We start from the raw sequence: 22,070 nt of genomic DNA, 5'->3' as shown, positions 1-22,070 counted from the left end.
CATAATTTTCATTAAAATATCTGTGAAGTAACAAAATATATTTGACAAATGATAGGACATATATCATCTTCAACAAAGATATGGTTCACAACCTTGACATTCTGTGGTCTCTTCCTCATTCTGCCCTGTCCTCCTGACAAATCCTACAACCTCATAAATCCAGCATTACTTTTCCATTCTAAGCCATCCCCTATAAACACAGTGGGTTTTTTCCACAAGCCACCACTGCATATAGTTATGTAAAGTTCTCATTAGGGCACTGGGTGATATATGGAAGTGTTGAATCACTATATTGTACAACTGAAACTGAATTACACTGTATGGTAACTAACTGGAATTTGAATAAAAACTTTTTTAAATGAACAATAAAATTCTCTTAAAGTGGCAAAGGTGGAAGATAGAGGATAATACCAAGAATGGGCCCAAAAACTAGAAGAAGCAAAGTCAAAATATCCAATTTGGACAATTACAGTTCAGCACCAATTGTGGTGAGGTCCGTAGTTTTATTCACACTTCCTAAAGGAAGGTCCAGGCAGCTGCTTAGGGGAACTATACTTTCAATTTGAGAAAGTATATAATACTTTGAGTATTTATAGCCTTATAATTGAATTACTTAATAACTCTTCTTGGAAAGGGAAAGAAAAAGAACAGCCAAGGAGTAGGGTTTTGTGGCGTTTTAAGTTTGCAGCATTCACTGCTCTTGAAAAGACTAACTGTAAGTGCTAACATGAGTCTGGTGAATTACACAAAAATCCAGTGGAATGTGATGCACCTATGTCATATACCAAAAAATGAAGCACTTTTTCTCTCCATCTCAACATGCTTGTCTTCAGCTGTGCCTAGCAGCATCTGCAGGAATGGTCTTGGAGATGAGCACAGAGACAAGGAAGACCCGCTCTTTCATTAGGCTTTCCTCTCTTCAGAGGACTTAAGCCATGATAGCTCTCTCAGGCACCTCTCTGCTTAGTTCTTCACTGAGTCCACTTTCTCCTTCCCTCCCTTGCTGGGAATTCCCCACACTTCAGTGTCATTTATTTCCTCTACCCCAAATCTTCTCTCTCCATATTTTTCTCAGAATGCACTGCTGCAGCCTCAGAACTCTTAACTAGTATCTTAACTAGTTACCTCCCCATTCTATATTGGACAGTTAAAAATCTGCTACAAGGTTAGATCTTATGTCAAGTCAATAATAATAATAATAATAATGAGAATAATAAAAACATAAGAAGGCAGGAGGAAACTTTTGGATTTGATGAATATGTTGATGCCATAGGTTGTAGTGCTGGTTTCATGGGTATATAATTCTCTCCAAATTCAGTAAGTTGTAAACATTGATTATATACAGTTTTTTATATTAAAAAAAATTAAGAATTTATCACTAAGAAAATAATCATGCTTCTCAGAACTATTTGTAAACTTTATTTCTAAAGTAGTCTTTAAATAAATAATTTATTATTAAAAAGTTGGTAGGGAGGATGGAAGATGCCTAGCTGGTTCAGTCCAAAGAGCATGTGGTTCTTGATCTTGGTGTCATGAGCTCAAGCTCCACATTTGGAGAGAGAGTACTTAAAATAAATAAATAAAAATTTAAAGATAAATAAATAAACTCATCTTGAAAATTAAGGTTTAATTTTTCATTCGTAATATCCAAAAAATGCCCGTATAGTTAAGGAAATACAGAAAATATAATACCGAAACATAGAGAAATTTTTAGTGCCCAAAGACAGTAACTATGAATCATTTGTTGTATTTTCTTTCTAGAATTTCTTATATATATTTTTTTATGCAGTTGCATATATATAATGCAATTTGTATATTATGAATATATTATTTGGATTCTACTTTAAAATTTTTATAAAACAAACATATTTTAATATTAATACAAAAAGAGAACTCTAGGTTTAACCTCTACAATAATAAATCATCTTTAACTCCCAAGTCAGAATATTTACTAAATATCTACAGGAGAATATATTTTTGAGTTTAAAAGTGATGGAAGAAATCACTTGAAGAGTCAAGTGTGTTTGTGCAAAAATTTGAAGTGTCTACTACCCCCAATTGTAAACAAAAATTAAAAAGCAAATGCTTAACCATAAATATATTGCTGTAAGTATAACAAATTAACATATATAAATATAATAATATATGATATATGACAGATAAATCACAAAAGAAATGCAGATCTCATATATATGTGGGAGGAAAAAAAGCACTTGAAGAAATGCAAATTTAAACAATTTAAGGAGAAAAATAGCCATAATATGGATAATTCATGCACAAAATGCTCATATTGTGTCACTATCATATTTCAGATTGGAAGCTATCTAAATGTCCAACACTAGGGTAATGGCTAGCTAATTATGGTACAATTTGTAGTAGGATCAATGGTGAGTCTTTAGGGGACTTTTCACATATTTTACAAACAGAATACATTTTCCCAAATAGTGAAGATTTAAGCCGGCTTGAGGAGGCCTTTGTGTAAATATGAAGGACTGGATACAGGCATCACTTCTGCTTATTTCTAAAACTCCCACAGTACAGGGCTGAAGACAAGGGGCAACAAGAAGAACCAGAGAAGGGAAAATAGTGGACATGATAATTCAATAAAATTTCAGGAGGTTTAAAACAGATGGAGAGGTCAAAATTGACTTGGCAGAGCTAAAGGAAGCTGAAACCCAAGTGCCAAGGAGAAATCAATGAGGAATGCTGATTCACCCCCATAGGACCCTTGAAAAAGATCATAAGTCAGCAGTACCAGCTACAGCGTGGGAGAAGCAGGTGACAAAGGAACTGGTTGAAAAATCTTGTGGGGAATAGTAAGTCCCAGGTCCCTCCTTCTAGTTGAGCAGTCAGATGACAATATTTAACTGCCCCCAAAGAGACAGGAGATTTATTCTCTGAGAACAGAAATTATTGCTTAAAGATGCAGGCATGGCAGAGAGTTGTGATGGTGACGATGTCTCAGACTACAAATGGGAATGAAGGGAAAGCCTATGCCCTGATTGAGCTCCCTCCCTCAGTCCAAGAGTGCCAGCAACCAGGCGTAATAACTTCTAGGCTCTAGACTCCAGGACCTCTCTCTGGAAAACTGAATGGTCACAAAGAGTAGCTCCATGATCTCAGGGTCGTGAGCTACAGCCCCAGGTTGGGGGTAGTGATTACTTGAAATGAATGAATAATAAATAAAAAGATACATGGATGGTAACTAGGAAATTTCAACTAGGGACTTGATATTAGATAATACTGAAATTATTGCTAATATTCTTAGGCGTGATTATGGTTTAGTAATTGAAAGACTGTTTTCATTCTAAAAGAGCTGCATGCTGAATATTAGAGCTGATGTATCATAATATCTGTAACCAACTTCCATATATATATATACATATATATATACACACACATAGATATTCCACATATGTACACATTCCACACTAACATCCATATATACATATATACACATATTTCACATATGTACACACTCCACACATATATACACACAACCAATTTCCATATATATATGTGTGTGTATACATTAAGGAAAATGGTAATTTACTAATTATTAAATTTATGTCATGTTAATCATTGAATCTAGGTAGTAGGTATGGTATATGATGCTTATTGTATTGGTCTTTCAATCATTCTGCATATTTGAAATTTTTCATTGAAAATTTTGAAGAAAAGTGTTTATCGTTAAAAAGATAAATACTCAGGCAGACCTTTGGCTCCTTCTCCCTCAGCATGTGGCTGGTGGCCAGAGAGCAGTTCAATTTGCTCACTCCTTGCTGCCTGCGTCCCCTTTGGGATCTCCTCTCATCACTGGAGCCACTGGCACTGAGATCAACCTCATTACATCCTCTTTCTCCAACCTCAATTGTGGCCGCCTTGGGAGTGACTCAGGGCAGGGGACCCAGGTGACCAAGATGCTGGGTGCTCAGAGGGGCAAAAAGGCAAAAGGAAGGCGGTAGAACTGCTGGTGCAAAACACCAACATTGTGTGCCACTGTTGAAAAGGAGAAAATAACACCGGCCATACAGTTATAGGTTCTGTATGTATTATTCCATCTTTTACCCAGTAGAATAATTAACCCAAATGTTACTGCATTCATTGGAAATGCTGTGATAATTCATCTTCCCAGATTGAGGAAGCAGAGGAAAATGTCCAAAAAGGGAAAAGTCTAGAAGGCTAGGGAAAAAAAGGCCTATCATATCTGACAGTGCTAACACTGTATTCAATTATCATCAAGCAACTGATGGTCTCCAGGAGCAACAGAGACAAGAATAAGCAAGGAAAAATGTGAGTACCACAAAAAAGCACATTGGCCTAGTTTATTCTTCCAAAGCTACTGGGAGTGGACTGCAGATATATGATCTTGTTTCTGACTCTGATGGCTTCTCTGAGAGGTTCAAAGTTCTGGCCAACCAATACAAATCATATACCCCACCCTGGAAATCAAGATTGAAAGTGAATTACAAAACCTCAAGAGCTATATGAAAAGGATTAAACCAATGGTGAGAGATAGAGTTTATTTCCTCAAGGGGGCCCTACAGGGACCACCAAAGAAAATCTTGGTAGAAGATGTGAATGCAGCAGTACTAGATACAGATTTTGGAACTTATCCTTTTATAGCCTCTCTGAATCGTACAGTTGGAGGTGTCTATACCCAGTTGGCTATGCCCCCTCAAATACTGGAGATGTGATGGGGTTGTGAAAGGTTACACAACTCAAGTTGGCACTGGTGCCTTCCCTACTTAGCAAAACAATGAAATTGGAGAATTATTACAAACACAAGGTGGAGAGTTTGGGGTAATCACTGAAAGGAAAAGAAAGTGTAGCTAGTTGGACCTCATTTTGCTCAAATATGCTCCTATGATTAGTGAATTTCCTGCATTGGCACTTACCAAATTAAATATTTTGGACATGTTTATGGAAATCAAAGTTGGAGTTGCTTACAAGTTAGATGGTGAAATCATACCTCATTTCCTAGCAAACCAAGAAGTCTTAAATAAAATTGAAGTTCAATGTAAGACTCTCCTAGATTGGAGCACAGATATATCAATGCAAGGACATTTAAAGAACTACCTGTTAATGCACAAAATTACATTCAATTTATTGAAGATGAGCTTTAAATTCCAGGTAAATGGATCAGTGTAAGGAAATCCAGAGTCTATGATTCAATTCTTTTAAGGATTTCCAGTAACATAAGAAACACTCCTTGAGGGGATCCCTGGATGGCTCAGTGGTTCAGCGCCTGCCTTCGGCCCAGGGTCCGATCCTGGAGACCGGGATCGAGTCCTACGTCAGGCTCCCTGCATGGAGCCTGTTTCTCCCTCTGCCTGTGTCTCATCTCTGCCTCTCTCTCTCTCTCTCTCTCTCTCTCTCTTTCTCCCTCTCTCTCTGTCTCTCATGAATAAATAAATTAAAAATCTTAAAAAAAAAAAAGGCAACACTCCTTGAGGTGGGGGAGGAGGGTGTATTTCATTTATGATCTGCAAATTTCAAGAATAAAGACATTTAAGTCAGTTTTAACCCTTACAATTGTTTCCAAACATTTAAGATGGCTGGCTGGTGTGGAGAGAAACTATGGCAGTGTTTCAGTGTCAGCCACCTTCACTGGCAGAATCGCTGAGTCATATGTTTCTCCTGAGCTGCTCACAGTCGATGTTTTCTTTCAGTCTTTAGAAATAGTGTGATCCAGGGACACCTGGGTGGTTCAGTGGTTGAGCATCTGCCTAGTGGCTCAGTGTGTGATCCCAGGGTCTTGGGATCAAGTCCCGCATTGGGCTCTCCATAGACAGCCTGCTTCTCCCTCTGCCTATGTCTCTGTCTCTCTCTGTGTCTCTCATGAAAAAATCAATAAATAGCCTTTTTTTAATTCTTAAAAAAAAAAAGGAAGAATGTGATTCATGTTGTTTGAAATCTAAAATAGAGTTCTTTCAGTGTAGGTTTTCTTCATTACTGTCCTTGTGTTCTTAGGTTTTCCTCTATTAATTGGTAAAAGCAATTAATGAAGTTTTGCACAAATATTGTTTACATTCTGGCTATTCAATGTGTAATCTTTGCTGTCAGAAAAAAATAATGAAAAGAAGGGGTCTGTACACTTTTGTAATGCAATAAATTCTTTTTAACTTGTGAACTGTTAATTTCCTGCTGAGACCATTGCAAATTTGAGCTTTGGCAGGAAGGGGGGATGATATCCATGTATCCTTTAATTTGTACAGAACACAAAACTTATTTTTCTCAACAAGTTATTTAATACATTTAGCATTTAATTAAATTTTCAGAGAAAGGTATTCCCTAAAACAACAATCTTAATGTTGAAATATATGTATTATTAAAAGATTGTTGTGTTATGTGGTGGATATTTTTCTTTAATTATGGGCATTAACTCAGAAATGTACAGCTGTCCTTTTTTAACTTACCATTATTTCTAAATTCAGTGGATTGATTTCTCAACATTGTGCCTGTCGGTATGCCTACAGAAATCATCTAAAAGTGTCCAACTGAACCCAAATTGTCAGTCACAATTTTGATTATGCCTTTATTTTTTTCTTTCTTGGAAAAGAAGAGATGTTGCTTTGACAATTAAGCATAACAAACTGTATTGAAGGTTATCTTTCCATGAGCTATTTTAAATGTTTAAATTAGTTGCCACTTAAAATTATTTTATTAGGGGGCGGGGCAAAATGGCAGGAGAGTAGGGTCCCCAAGTCACCTGTCCCCCCAACTTACCTAGATAACTTTCAAATCATCCTGAAAACCTATGAATTCAGCCTGAGATTTAAAGAGAGAACAGCTGGAATGCTACAGAGAGAAGAGTTCATGCTTCTATCAAGGTAGGAAGGTGGAAAAATAAATAAATAAAAAAGCATCCAGTGGGGGAGGGGCCCGCGAGGAGCCAGGCTAAGGGGGGCAGTGAGAACCTCCAGGACAGGAAAGCCCAGGCCGGGAGAAGCAGGAACTTTACCAATCTTCCCGGAGGGAAAGAGGCTCGCAGGGAACTCGGGCAGGATCCCAGGAGGGGCAGTGGAGCCTCCAGGTTCCCGGGGTCACTAACAGAGGAGGGGCGCCTAGGGAGAGCGCAGAAAAGGGCTGGAGCGCGCCCAGCGGGGGCTCCGCGTGGAGAGGGCCACGCGGCCCGGGAGCGCAATCCCAGCGGCACAGGCCCCAATCCCAGGGCACCGGGGGACACAGCCCAGGATCCTGTACTCCCCTTGGGACAGGCGGAGGCCAGGGAGGACACAGGACAGCGAGGACGCTCCTGCTGCTGGGCGCCCCGAGCTGTGCAGATCAGCGCCCCCCACCCCTGGGGCATCCAGGCCCCTGCAGACTGGAAGCTGCAGGAGTTACTGCGGGAGCTGCCTCTAGAGCTGGAGAGCTGGTCGCTACCACTGTTGTTGTTCCTCCCTGTGCCACCTTGTGCCTGGGATGAGCGGGGTCACCAGGGAACAGGGGCCTCACATGATAATCAGCTCCCACTGAGCCATACACCTGGCAGGGGGCAGGGCAGCTCCCCCAGGTGCACTCACCTGAGAATCAGCACAGCAGGCCCCTCCCCGCGGAGACTAGCTGGAAGGACAGGGGAAGAGCAAGTTCTTGGCTGAGCAGCGCTGGAAAGTTCCAGGGGAAGTCAAGGGATTTATAGTATATAGAATCAGAGGATACCCCTCCTTGTTTTGTTTTGGTTTGTTTTGTTTTGGTTTGTTTTGGTTTGTTTTGGTTTTGTTTTGTCTGTGTTTTCTGTTCTTTGTTTTCCTTTTTTTTTCTCTTTTTTTCATTCCTCTTTCCAGTAGAACTTATTTTCAGCCACTCTGCACTGAGCAAAATGATTAGAAGGAAAAACTCACCACAAAAGAAAGAATCAGAAACAGTCCTCTCTCCCACAGAGTTACAGAATTTGGATTACAATTCGATGTCAGAAAGCCAATTCAGAATCACAATTATAAAGCTACCGGTGGCTCTGGAAAAAGGCATAAAGGATTCAAGAGACTTCATGACTGCAGAATTTAGATCTAATCAGGCCGAAATTAAAAATCAATTAAATGAGATGCAATCCAAACTGGAGGTCCTAACGACAAGGGTTAACGAGGTAGAAGAATGAGTGAGTGACATAGAAGACAAGTTGATGGCAAGGAAGGAAGCTGAGGAAAAAAGAGAAAAATAATTAAAATATTATGAGGAAAGGTTAAGGGAAATAAATGACAACCTCAGAAGGAAAAATCTACGTTTAATTGGGGTTCCAGAGGGTGCCAAAAGGGACAGAGGACCAGAAAGTATATTTGAACAAATCATAGCTGAGAACTTCCTAACTTGAGGAGGGAAACAGGCATTCAGATCCAGGAGATAGAGAGATGCCCCTGCTAAAATCAATAAAAACTGTTCAACACCCCGACATTTAATAGTGAAACTTGCAAATTCCAAAGATAAAGAGAAGATCCTTAAAACAACAAGAGACAAGAAATCCCTAACCTTTATAGGGAGAAGTATTAGGTTAACAGCAGACCTCTCCACAGAGACCTGGCAGGCCAGAAAGGGCTGGCAGGATATATTCAGGGTCCTCAATGAGAAGAAAATGCAGCCAAGAATACTTTATCCAGCAAGGTTGTCATTCAGAATAGGAGAGATAAAGAGCTTCCTCCAAGATAGGCAGAAACTGAAAGAATATGTGACCACCAAACCAGCTCTGCAAGAAATATTAAGGGGGACTCTGTAAAAGAAAGAGGAAGTCCAAGGAAACAATCCACAAAAACGGAGACTTAATAGGTATCATGATGACACTAAATTCATATCTTTCAATAGTAACTCTGAACATGAATGGGTTTAATGATCCCATCAAAAGGTGCAGGGTTTCAGACTGGATAAAAAAGCAAGACCCATCTATTTGCTGTCTACAAAGAGACTCATTCTAGACCTAAGGACATCTACAGCCTGAAAATAAAAGGTTAGAGAACATTTACCATTCAAATGGTCCTCAAAAGAAAGCAGGGGTAGCAATCCTCATATCAGATAAATTAAACTTTATCCCAAAGACTGTAGTAAGAGATGAAGAGGGACACTATATCATACTTAAAGAATCTATCCAACAAGAGGACCTAACAATCATGAATATTTATGCCCCTAATGTGGGAGCTGTCGAGTATATCAATCAATTAATAACCACAGTTAAGACATACTTAGATAATAATACACTAATACTGGGAGATTTTAACATGCCGCTTTCTGTAAATGACAGATCTTCTAAGCACAACATCTCCAAAGAAACAAGAGCTTTAAATGATACACTGAACCAGATGGATTTTACAAATATTTACAGAACTTTACATCCAAATGCAACTGAATACACATTCTTCTCAAGTGCACATGGAACTTTCTCCAGAATAGACCACATAGTGGGTCACAAATCAGGTCTTAACCCATACCAAAAGATTGGGATTGTCCCCTGCATACTTTCAAGCCATAATGCTTTGAAACTAGAACTCAATCACAAGAAGAAATTTGGAAGAAATTCAAACACATGGAGGTTAAAGATCATCCTGCTAAAAGATGAAACGGTCAACCAGGAAATTAGAGAAGAATTAAAAAGATTCATGGAAACTAATGAGAATGAAGATACAACCGTTCAAAATCCTTGGGATACAGCAAAAGCGGTCCTGAGAGGGAAATACATCACAAAACAAGCTCCCTCAAAAAACTGGAAAGAACTCAAATACACAAGCTAACCTTGCAGCTAAAGGAACTGGAGAAAGAACAGCAAATAAAACCTACACCCAGCATAAGAAGAGAGTTAATAAAGATTCAAGCAGAACTCAATGAAATAGAGACCAGAAGAACTGTGGAACAGATCAACAAAATCAGGAGTTGGTTCTTTGAAAGAATAATAAGATAGATAAACCATTAGCCAGACTTATTAAAAACAAAAGAGAAAAGACTCTGATAAAATCATGAATGAAAAAGGAGACATCACCACCAACACCAAGGAAATACAAACGACTTTAAAAACATATTATGAGCAGCTATATGCCAATAAATTAGGTAATCTAGAAGAAATGGACACATTTCTGGAAAACCACAAACTACCAAAACAGGAACAGGAAGAAATAAAAAACCTGAACAGGCCGATAACTAGGAAGGAAATTGAAGCAGTCATCAAAAACCTCCCAAGACACAAAAGTCCAGGGCCAGAAGGCTTCTCAGGGGAATTCTATCAAACGTTTATGGAAGAAACAATACCTATTCTACTAAAGCTGTTCAGAAAGATAGAAAGAGATGGAGTACTTCCAAACTCTTCTATGAGGCCAGCATCACCTTAATTCCAAAACCAGAAAAGACGCTACCAAAAAGGAGAATTATAGACCAATATCCCTGATGAACACAGATGCAAAAATTCTCAACAAGATACTAGCCAATAGGATCCAACAGTACATTAAGAAGATTATTCACCACATCACCAAGTGGGATCCCCGGGATCCAAGGCTGGTTCAACACTCATAAAGCAATAATGTGATAGATCATATCAACAAGAAAAAAAACAAGAACCATATGATCCTCTCAATAGATGCAGAGAAAGCATTTGACAAAATACAGCATCCATTCCTGATCAAAACTCTTCAGAGTGTAGGGATAGAGGGAACATTCTTCTGCATCTTAAAAGCCATCTACAAAAAGCCCACAGCAAATATCATTCTCAATGGGGAAGCACTGGGAGCCTTTCCCCTAAGATCAGGAACACGACAGGGATGTCGGCTCTCACCACTGCTATTCAACATAGTACTAGAAGTCCTAGCCTCAGCAATCAGGCAACAAAAAGAAATAAAAGGCATTCAAATTGGCAAAGAAGAAGTCAAACTCTCCCTCTTTGCAGATGACATGATACTGTACGTAGAAAACCCAAAAGACTCCACCTCAAGATTGCTAGAACTTATACAGCAATTCGGCAGTGTGGCAGGATACAAAATCAATGCCCAGAAATCAGTGGCATTTCTATACACTAACAAGGAGACTGAAGAAAGAGAAATTAAGGAGTCAATCCCATTTACTATTGCACCCAAAAGCATTAGATACCTAGGAATAAACCTAACCAAAGAGGTAAAGGATCTATACCATAAAAACTATAGAACACTTCTGAAAGAAATTGAGGAAGACACAAAGAGATGGAAAAATATTCCATGCTCATGGATTGGAAGAATTAATATTGTGAAAATGTCAATGCTACCTAGGGCAATTTACACATTCAATGCAATCCCTATCAAAATACCATGGACTTTCTTCAGAGAGTTGGAACAAATCATCTGAAGATTTGTATGGAATCAGGAAAGACCCCGAATAGCGAGGGGGAATTTTAAAAAAGAAAACCATATCTGGGGGCATCACAATGCCAGATTTCAGGTTGTACTACAAAGCTGTGGTCATCAAGACAGTGTGGTACTGGCACAAAAACAGACACATAGATCAATGGAACAGAATAGAGAACCCAGAAGTGGACCCTCAACTTTATGGTCAACTAATATTCGATAAAGGAGGAAAGACTATCCATTGGAAGAAAGACAGTCTCTTCAATAAATGGTGCTGGGAAAATTGGACATCCACATGCAGAAGAATGAAACTAGACCACTCTCTTTCACCAGACACAAAGAGAAACTCAAAATGGATGAAAGATCTAAATGTGAGACAAGATTCCATCAAAATCCTAGAGGAGAACACAGGAAACTGCCTTTTTGAACTTGGCCACAGCAACTTCTTGCAAGATACATCTATGAAGGCAAGGGAAACAAAAGCAAAAATGAATTATTGGGAATTAATCAAGATAAAAAGCTTCTGCACAACAAAAGAAACGGTCAACAAAACTAAAAGACAACCTACAGAATGGGAGAAGATATTTGCAAATGATGTATCAGATAAAGGGCTAGTATCCAAGACCTATAAAGAACTTATTAAACTCAACAGCAAAGAAACAAACAATCCAATCATGAAATGGGCAAAAGACATGAACAAAAATTTCACAGAAGAAGACATAGACATGGCACATGCACATGAGAAAATGCTCCACATCACTTGTCATCAGGGAAATACAAATCAAAACCACAATGAGATACCACCTCACACCAGTGAGAATGGTGAAAATTAACAAGGCAGGAAACAACAAATGTTGGAGAGGATGTGGAGAAAGGAGAACCCTCTTGCACTGTTGGTGGGAATGTGAACTGGTGCAGCCACTCTGGAAAACTGTGTGGAGGTTCCTCAAAGAGTTAAAAATAAAACTGCCCTATGACCCAGCAATTGCACCTCTGGGGATTTATCCCAACGATACAGATGCAGTGAAATGCCGGGACACCTGCACCTCAATGTTTATAGCAGCAATGTCCACAATAGCCAAACTGTGGAAGGAGCCTCGGTGTCCATCGAAAGATGAATGGCTAAAGAAGCTGTGGTCTATGTATACAATGGAATATTGCTCAGCCATTAGAAACGACAAATACCCACCATTTGCTTCAACATGGATGGAACTGGAGGGTATTATGCTGAGTGAAATAAGTCAATCGGAGAAGGATAAACATATGGTCTCATTCATTTAGGGAATATAAAAAATAGTGAAAGGGAATAAAGTGAAAAGGAGAGAAAATGAGTGAAAATATCAGTGAGGATGACAGAACATGAGACACTCCTAACTCTGGGAAAGCAACAAGGGGGGTGGAAAGGAAGGTGGGTGGGGGGGACGGGGTGACTGGGTGACAGGCACTAAGGGGGACACTTGATGGGATGAGCACTAGGTGATATGCTACATGTTGTAAAATTGAACTCCAATTTTAAAAAAAAAGGTAAAAAGACTATTTTATTATACCATCAATAGCTGATTAAAAAGAACCAAATACTTCTATTAAAAAAATAAATAATAATAATAAGGCAACTACTCAGCTACATATGATTAAAAGTAGCTATTAAGTTAAATTTATTAAGTTGTTTATTAAATTAAAATATCTATTAAAGTAGCTATTCAGAACTACTCATCCCTCAAAAGTTATAATTTTACTATAGAATTCAGTAAACCAACAAGTATACATAACAGTAAAAGATTGTAAGAGTCTTTTCAGAAGGAAAAATAAGAACAGATGATGCAAGTTCATATGTTGGAGCAAGACAAGGGAGTAAGCAGGAGGGGAGAGCATATAATCCTAAAATATACATGTAGAAGAAGGTACTAAGATTTTTTTCTAATTATCCCCCTGTTTAAAAAATAAAAGTTTCACTTACACTTAAGCCTGAAGATTTCAGTGAGAATGGGGAAGATTTCAATTTTTTTAACTGCAATTAAGATTAATAGAATTTTATAGAACAGAAACTAGTTATATATGAACATCTATGGATACATGCTGTGAGCATGGTACCTCTAACCCAGCACATTGATGGCCAAATGGCACTTCAAACTAATTCTGGTTCAATTTCCTAGAAAAGTGGCACCATCTGCTGGTTGGGCAAAGGCAGAAGTCATTGACCTGACCTGTTCAGTAAAATCAATTCCATACTGCAAAACTTTCAGGATTCATCTCTGGGAAGTGATGAATGGATACGTTCTATGAATGTTTATCACTTGGGCAGAGGAGACAGATAGGCTCTTTCATTTCAATGCCTTAAAATATTATGAGCTGCTCTGAATGCTTCTTCTTGCTTTTTTAGCAAAGAGTGGCAATATTAACCAAGCTGTCAAGGGTAACATGACCAGAGTAGACTACTCTTTTCCAACTCACCACTGCACGCCCCCCATCATTTATTGAACAAAGTTCTAATAACTCTGCTTTCAGATTTGCTTTGCTCTTATAGAAACATCCAATTATTTGGTGATAAGTTCAACAGAACGATATATTTGTTATGTCCTCAAGGAGGAGACAACCAACATTTCAAATCTTCAAATCTTCAAGTGGCCTCAATATAGCCACAGATTTAAGAGGGTGATGTGCCCAGAACAGACACAGACACTCTGGACAAATGAAGATGTGTATATTCCTTTCTGGTTTCTTAACCTGGTGGGTGATATGAAACCCAAGAAGTTAAAACTGTCTCTTTTTTTTTTTTTTTTTTTTTGCATCCTTTCTCTAAAACCCTATACTGGTTCTCTCCTGACTTACTCTGAGTGGCAACATGGTCCCCTAAGAAAGAAATCACTTCAACTCTGTTATGGGTTAAATTGTGTCCTCCAAAATTCTTATCTTGTAGTCCTACCCCTAGAATCTCCAACTGACTATATTTGGAGATAGGGTCTTTAAAGAGGTAATTAAGGTAAAATGAGATCATTAGGTTAGGTCTCAATCTAATGTGATTCATGTCCTTAAAAGAAGAGCAAGTTAGGACATACTTGCAGAGAACAAAGACCATGTGAAGACAGAGATGGAAGAGGGTCATCTGCAAGCCAACGATGGTCATGCAAATACAGAGAAACCCCCTTCCTTATTCAAGTAGCTGGTTAGAGATTTAAGTCATTCAACCGAGACTCTGGGGTGGGGGGGGTCTCTATTTCAATCTCTTTTCTGATGACCTAGTTTTCCTGAGAACTTTCATATTCCTTTAATGCAAATTCATCCCACCTTTGACACCTGGCCACAGTGGAATCAAGTTCATGTCTCTCTTTCAGCTCCCTTGGTTTCTGGAGAATCCATTTGTGCTTCTGTCCAGGTGTTTATACCTATCATCTCTGCCACAGATGGAAATTGTCTCCTCTTGTCCTTTTTCCCATTAATCTAATCTGTACAATTCTTTTATATAACACAGATACCAACATCAGCCACCCCTAAACACACACACACACATACTACCATACCCAGCTCACCCATTACCTTCTGAACTCACAGGAGCCTCAGGGGTTTCTCCCCCCTTCCCCTCCCTACATCTAGGTACTCTGCTTCAGTAAACTCAGTGAACTCTCAGAGTAATGCATATCTAAATTTTAAAAATAAGAGAACAAAGAGGCACAGAAGCAAAATGACTTACCCAAGGCCACACAATAAATGGATGAACCAGAATTTGAACCCAGGCATAACTCCAGAGTTTGTGTGCTTAATGGCTATATTTTATTACTAACAATGATTAATGTTTCTTGAGGATGTACTCTGCACCAGATGTTGTCCTAAGCAGAACCTAGCTACCACTCTGGGAGGTAAGTATTAGTATGAGCTCCATTTTTCAGTTGAGAAAACTGGATGTGTTACAGTCTTTACACCGTATCTAGTCAATCATTCACTTGATTGGCTATGTGATAGAGGGAATTTTTTGCTTTGTCTTCATTTTCTGAAACTTAGTTTTTAAATACTTGCTTGTATCTACAATAATACTCACTTTTTTGGATGTAGTGTCCTGTTGACAAGTGCACAGAGGCATGTACTCACCACCACAATCAAGATACAGAATAGTTCCATCACCCCTAAAATTCCCTTCTGTCGCCCATTAGTAATCAAACATGTCCCAGTCCCATCCTCTGGCAACCCGAGATCTGTTTTCTGGCCTTGTAATTTGTCTTAAAACAACCCGGGCCTGGCTGTTTCTACATCACCCCCTTCTCTGCACTGTAATGTGATTATGTTTATAAGCTTCAAAATATTGTACTACTGTGAACATTTGGAATAAATGTCTTTGGTCATGGAGGATTTTCTCCTAGTACACTGTTGGAATCCATTTGCTGGTATTTTATTAAGATTTTTCATCAACAGTTATAAGTGAGGTTAGTGTGTGGTTTCCTTTCTTGTGCTATCCTGGTCAGGTATTAGATCAGTGTCATACTGGCCTAATAAAATAACGGGATGCTTCCTTTTCCCCTGTGGCACATACCAGTTAAAATAACATTAGAATCGGAGCATCTAGATAGCTCAATGGGTTGAGTGTCAGACCCTTGATTTCAGCCCAGGTTGTGATCTCAGGGTTGTGAGATCAAACTCTGCATCAGGCTTTGACCTCACCACAGAGTTTGCCTGAGATTCTCTCCCTCTACTCCTCCTCTGCTCAAGCTTTCTTATACACTCACTCTCTCTCTAAAATGAATGAATAAAATCTTTTTTAAAAAATAACATCTGATTCATCTTTTCCAGAGAGGCTTGTCAGGTACCTTTTTGACAAGTAAAACAGGTTTTCTGACACAAGATGCAGACACAGTTCATCTCTGCCCCCACACAGGGCTTCCTCCATTTCTACCACTCACTTTATTTTCCTCACTGACCTTATCCCTTCCTTCTGCTCCTCCCCAGTGTCTTGCATTTTCAGTACTCCCCTCCTTTCACCTGAAAAATGCCAGTTATAGCATATTTAATTTTCTCATTTGCATATGTTACATTATTGAGTTCATTTGAAATTACAAAACTTTTCACCAGATTAATTTTTTCTTTTCTTTCCTTTTCTTTTCCTTTTTTATTTTTTTTGGGGGGGGGCAGGAGGAGGGGAAGAGGGAAAGGGAGCAAGACAATCTCAAGTAGGCACTATGGCCAGCATGGAGCCCAACATGGAGCTCAATTTCATGACCCTGATATCATGACTTGCGCCAAAACCAAGAATTGGACACTTAGCCAACAGAGCCACCCAGGTGCCCCCAAATTAATTATTTCAAAACAATATTTCTTAGTGAGAGAAAGGTAGCCACAGGGTATGAAAGCCTACAGGGTATTTCCCAGCATGCTACGGCCAACCTAATTCCACTCTCTGGTTTTTGTTCCAAATTATGAAGAGAGGAGCTGGGGAGCAAATATAAGACTATAAAGATTTTGTGCAACAGCAGTTATGTTCATAGAAGCAAGAGTGAATGGGGAACAGAAATAATTCTGTGACTGAAAGTGCAAGGGTGGTAGATGCAGGAAATCTCATGGTGTGAAATGTCTATTTAACTGAGTTTGTACAGATCTGGCCTCAAAGTGAAGTCAGCCGCTTTTAAAGCCTCAAGACTATTTTCTGATAATGGTATGTTATAAAGTATTTCATTTTTGACAATTCTATCAACTGTATTTAAGATGACTGAATCTCACTTTGTTTTTGCCTTGAAAAGTAAACTGTGAAGGGACCCCTTTAACATTTTGGTTTGTTGTTTTGTTTTACAATTTTTCTCTAGGGTAATAAGCACTAAAAGGTTAATTTAAATAAATTTTGAATGTGAATCTATTATATTTGCTTTTAAGACCACACAGAGATTTAATTTATACTCCTCTTGTATTAAAAAAAAAAAAAGATGGCTATAACGTCAGAGAAATAAATTTGAATAATGATATTGGGAATCATAAGTCACTTTAAAAGTTGGTCCACAACAGGATTTGCTGTGATCTGGAAAAGTGTCGGCTGGCAGCTGTGCCGAGGAGGATGGTGTGTATCAACAGCATCGGCTTCACAATGCTGGCCAAGCTCTGTCATTCATTTGTTGACTCCTGCTCCCTCTGCTGGCTCCACAGCTCAGTGACCATCCCAGAGCAACCTATGTGTCAGGCCCAGAATGGGCCTCAGGAAATGGCAAAGACCATCACTAGTCAGTCAAAGACAAATACCATATGATTTCCCTCATAGGTGGAATTTAAGAAACAAAACAGAGGAACATAGGAGAAGGGAGAGAAAAATAAGATAGATCAAATCAGAGAGGGAGATAAACTATAAGAGACTCTAGGGAACAAAATGAAGGTTGCTGGTAGAGAGGGGGTTGGGGGATGAGGTAACTGGATGACGGGCATTAAGGAGGGCACGTGATGTGATGAGCACTTGGTGTTATATGCAATTGATGAATCACTGAACTCTATCTCTGAAACTAATAATACAGTCTATGTTAATTAATTAGTTAAAAAAAAAACACTAGTACAAATAGGGAAGCTGAGTCCTACTGGGTGATAGATCTTATTCAAATTCACAAAGTCAGTGACCAGGCCAGTGCTGTGACCACAGACTGTCCACTATGCCACACAACCCTCACAAATGCAAAATATTCATAGCTGTTCAAACATTCTAGCACTTAATGATATTCTTAACCTACAAGTTGATCTATGTCAAAAAATAAAATATATTTCAAGGTGCATATATTATTAATTTATAATCTATGCATAATGGTTGACATTTCAGCAGAATTAACAGAAAGGTTTTTTTTAAAAAGTTTTTACTACTGGTATTAGTGATATATATAACAAAAGTAATGACTCTCTGAAACAGTATGCTGAGCAAAACGAGCCAGACAGAAGATAGTTCATTCACAAGATTCCGTTTATATGAAAGTTTGGTTGCCTGAAGCAGGAGAAATTTCAGTTGGCCATAAGAAAACCATTTGGGGTGATGGAAATATTTTATATCTTGATTGTAGCATTGGTTACACAGTCACACATGTTTATTAAAACTCATTGAATTCTACATATCAAATGAATGCACTTTTTATTATAAATTATATGTCAATAAAGCTGATTTACAAGAAAATTCTAGGGGCACCTGGGTGGCTCAGTTGGTTAAGCATCAGACTCTTGATTTTGGCTCAGATCATTTATTCCAGGTCATGAGCTCAAGACCTATGTCAGGCTCCACCCTGAGTGTAGAGCCTGCTTGAAGATTCTCTCTTCCTCTCACTCTGCCCCTGTTCATACCCTCTCTAAAAAAAAAATTCTGTGCTAGTTAAATCATAAAATTTAATCTGTTCTTTCAATCTGAATACACTTGGACTCATTAAAATAAAGCAGAATAACAGATGCCATCTTCATTATTTAGCCACAAACTTTTCCTTTAAAGAACAAAAATCTAGATCCAAAAGGCAGGGTTAGAGAGAGGAATCATTGTCTCTACATGTTCCGGTAGAAGAGAATCAGGTGCCAAAGACATAACATTGACAGGAGAAATAAAATTATGACACGAATAGAGCACTGGATGAGAAAGTCTTCCTCGTCCCAACCTCTCCTATCTTGTGGCACTTTTTCATGCATGAGCCAAAGGCCTGCATGCTGTGGCAGAAGCAAAAGTAAGACAAAGAGAATGCAATGGAGTGCCTAGATCCTCAGGGAGGCATGTGCTCTAGGGTAGATATTCAGCTGGTGGATGGTACTGATTCAAAGCTTCTTCTCCACTGCAGATGACCTGGAGGAGCCATTCTCTTTCTCGTGTAATAGCACCTACATTGCTGAGTGACCCTGTTTTCATCTGCCACTCTTCAGAAGCACCCTACCATGATTATTACTTTATGGTACCAGGTATTATGCATGTGAATTAGGAGTTAGATGGAAAAACCTGTCCTGAATTCTGTGATCAAATTAGCTTGTAAAACAGTGAACTAAATAAGTGTTTCCTGTTATATCTATCTCTCCAAGAAAGGTATATTTTGTGTTTTATATTTTATTTGACCTCCATGTCATTGTTGGGAGCCATTACTTTGGGCATGATGCAATCCAGAGAACACTAGGTCGTCTGAGACAGTTAAGAATGTGGCAGTAGCAACAGAGAGTAAACTCACAAGTTGGTAAATAAAGAATAACACATGCTATGCTTTCGGCACAGATACAGTCTTTATCTTATTTAATGCTCATATCAACCCTATTGTAGAGGTATTATTATTTACCCCATTTTATAGTTGGAGAAACTAAGGCAGAGAGAAATTTAGCAGCTTGACCAAAGTTCTAGAATTAGTAAAGGTCAAGGCAGAAAGCAAACCCAGGCTGTCTGGACCCAGAGCTCATGCTTTTAATCATGTTACAGTGCCTCTTGGCAGAAGAAATGGGTGAGCACTTTAGACGTTCAGCTACTCAAAATGTGGCCCAAGGTTCAGCAGCATCACTATCAGCTGGGAGCTTGTCAAGACTATCCAGCCACAAGCCCCACCCCAGACCTACTAAATTAGAACTGGCATCTTAACAAGATCTTCAGGTGATTCATCAAAATTTGATAACCACTGCTCTAAACAAGAAAGGCTTAAGTATTTCTTGTTTTGGTGTTGTTTTAGTCCCAGACTCCATGGGTCCTGAGCATACTGTGCATAGGATTTCAAAGAGCTCATGGATTCACAGTTACAAAATCCTGCCATACAGGGTTTGAAGATGCTGGAACCAGTCCTTTATGACTTCCGTGCATTATTGCATTTAATCCTTCTAAGCCCAATATTGACAACAGAAATTTGAAGAGGTTAACTTGCCTTAGTCATAGCTAGGAAGTGGTGATGCCAGGGTCAAATCTGAACATTCTGCTGCCAGGGCCAAGCTATCACACTTAGCTGCCTAGGGGTAACTCAGTCCCACAGATCTGGGACATCCCAACAGAATTTGCCCTCTCTGTGACAAGTTCATCTTCAACTAGAATACAGTTCTAAAAGAAGCACTGATAGAGTGAGGAGGAAAAGGACCTAGAAGGAAGTTGGCTAGATGGATCCTAGCAATCCATGGATGGTGGATGTCCACCCAGATCACCCGACATATCTTCCTGATATATTTCCAACCTGCAGAGCCTCAGGTGACATGCTGATCCATGATTTGTGCCTACTGCACTATTATACTCTAAGCCAGATTGACAGATTCGGTATCATGAGCCAACTGATTAACTGGCAGTAGCCGCTTGGTGTTCAACATTGAAAAGGAGCCAGTTGAAGATCGGTTTGATTAGTGATCAATTATAGAAGACCATGATAGATTAGCAATGTCTGTCCCCCAAGAGCACAGGATAACATAGCAATCGGAATGCCAGCGTCACTTATTTGCCACCTGGTACATTTAATCACTGTGTAACCCTCCTAGATTTTCATCCCTTTATTTAACACCCCTGCACTAAGTGTGAATTCTGTACACACACCAGAAATATTTTTATCCATCCTAATAGAAAAAGGTACTTAACATGTCTGATGGAATAGAGAATTATTTAAAATATAGATAGATAGATAGATAGATAGACACCTTAGATACTTTATTTTCAATTAAAATACTTAAATATATATTAGCTAATATTGGTATTACCAAACTACCAAACCAATATTGATAATACCAAAATTGGTACTACCCAATTTTGGATGTAGGGCTGTCTTTTTTGCTTCTGGGTCCACTTTTTGGAGCTTTCCATGGATTTTTTTTCTTCATACTGCACTATCACTTAAAGATTGGCCCAAAGCAATCAGAAGATTTTTGACTGATTTTCCCCCCATTATAACTGGCTTCCTCTCGCATAGTCCAAAAGTTAAATTTTTATGGAAGATTCACCTCTATAGTCTTTCCAATCATTTGACTTAGTTTTCAGAGTAATAACTCTTTTCTTTCCCCCTTAAAGGTTACCAAACCACATAATATTCATTAAATTATATAATTTATGTAGCAAGTGTAATTGGTACAGAGAGATTTGGGAAGAAGCACAACTGATTACTGGACACAACACTACTCAACTAGCTATAGGGAGTACCATCAATATGCTTTACAGAGAACTGGAGAGCTTTAGTTACTCTGATGAGTAACTACTCTGATGAGTCAAGCCAGTGATGGCCAGTTAGAAGAGTCTCCATTATGCTACCCTGAGACCTCCCTAGTGGCATTCAATTAAACAGGACTCTCTACTAACCAGAATTTCCAACATATGATTTCTTTTTTTTTTTTTAAGATTTTATTTATTCATTCATGAGAGACACGGAGAGAGAAAGGCAGAGACACAGGCAGAGGGAGAAGCAGGCTCCATGCAGGGAGCCCGAAGTGGGACTCAATCCTGGGACTCCAGGATCACGCCCTGGGCTGAAGGCAGGCACTAAACCGCTGAGCCACCCAGGGATCCCCCAACAGATGATTTCCGTAATGATGGTCATAAGTCGTTAAAGATCCTGATGTACCTTTGAGGAGTGTCTGGGTGGCTCAGTTGGTTGAGCAAATGACTCTTGGATTCAGCTCAGGTCATGATCTCATAGGTGGTGGGATCGAACCCTGTGTCAGTCTCCATGCTCAATGGGGAGTCTGCTGGGAGATTCTCTCCCTCTGTGCCCCCTTCTTGCACTTTCTCTCAAATAAAAAAATCTCTTTAAAAAAATATCTTGATGTAATTTTGAATTATAAAATAAAGGAAGACAAAAGATTAAACTATGTTTAGGAACTCCTTCTTGATATCTTCACTTTTTTTGGTCTTTTGACATTAGT

General features: G+C 38.9%; 1 pseudogene; it reads left to right on the top strand.

Annotated features, from left to right (window-relative positions):
* Positions 1-2,956: 2,956 nt before the first annotated feature.
* LOC112643508 (adenylosuccinate synthetase isozyme 2-like) lies at positions 2,957-5,184 on the top strand (annotated as a pseudogene).
* The last annotated feature ends 16,886 nt before the right edge of the window (positions 5,185-22,070 follow it).

This window comes from Canis lupus, chromosome 1 (genome assembly GCF_003254725.2).
Source record: "Canis lupus dingo isolate Sandy chromosome 1, ASM325472v2, whole genome shotgun sequence".
Classification (NCBI taxonomy): domain Eukaryota; kingdom Metazoa; phylum Chordata; class Mammalia; order Carnivora; family Canidae; genus Canis; species Canis lupus.
The sequence above is the reverse complement of the archived record's forward strand: the minus strand, read 5'-3'. Positions and strand labels throughout refer to the sequence as shown.